We start from the raw sequence: 364 nt of genomic DNA on the forward strand, positions 1-364 counted from the left end.
CAGCGGGCCCCAGGAGCCCATGCAGGGCAGCCCAGGGCTGGCGGAGACCAAGGAGGCAGAGGCACAGGTGTGGGGGCTCCCACAGGTCTGGGTGGCACTCTGGCCCCGGGCTGATTCTTTCTCTGCTGTCCGCATGCCCTGTGGGCCTCACGGGACGGCCCAGAGGGAGCCATCACCCCGCCTGCAGACAACAGCCCCTGCAGCCCTAGAAGGTGGTGGGGCTGGGGACCGTGGGATGGAGCAGCACCTTCCTGGACTCACCAGCTCCTGTGGCAGAGAACTCAGAACCAGAGCATGTCAGGGCGGGAGAGGACCTTAGGAGGCCCAGGGAGGGGCAGTGTCCGCCGGGGCCCTGGGGGGGCAG

At 69.0% G+C, this 364-nt stretch overlaps 1 protein-coding gene across 1 annotated transcript in view; it reads left to right on the forward strand.

The window, feature by feature from the left end:
* LOC104999177 (lymphocyte-specific protein 1-like) overlaps positions 1 to 364 on the forward strand; it is a 14,295-nt gene that overhangs the window by 5,699 nt on the left and 8,232 nt on the right. The window lies entirely within an intron of this gene.

The sequence above is a fragment of the Bison bison genome, unplaced genomic scaffold (genome assembly GCF_000754665.1).
Source record: "Bison bison bison isolate TAMUID 2011002044 unplaced genomic scaffold, Bison_UMD1.0 scf7180017853454, whole genome shotgun sequence".
In the NCBI taxonomy this organism is placed as follows: domain Eukaryota; kingdom Metazoa; phylum Chordata; class Mammalia; order Artiodactyla; family Bovidae; genus Bison; species Bison bison.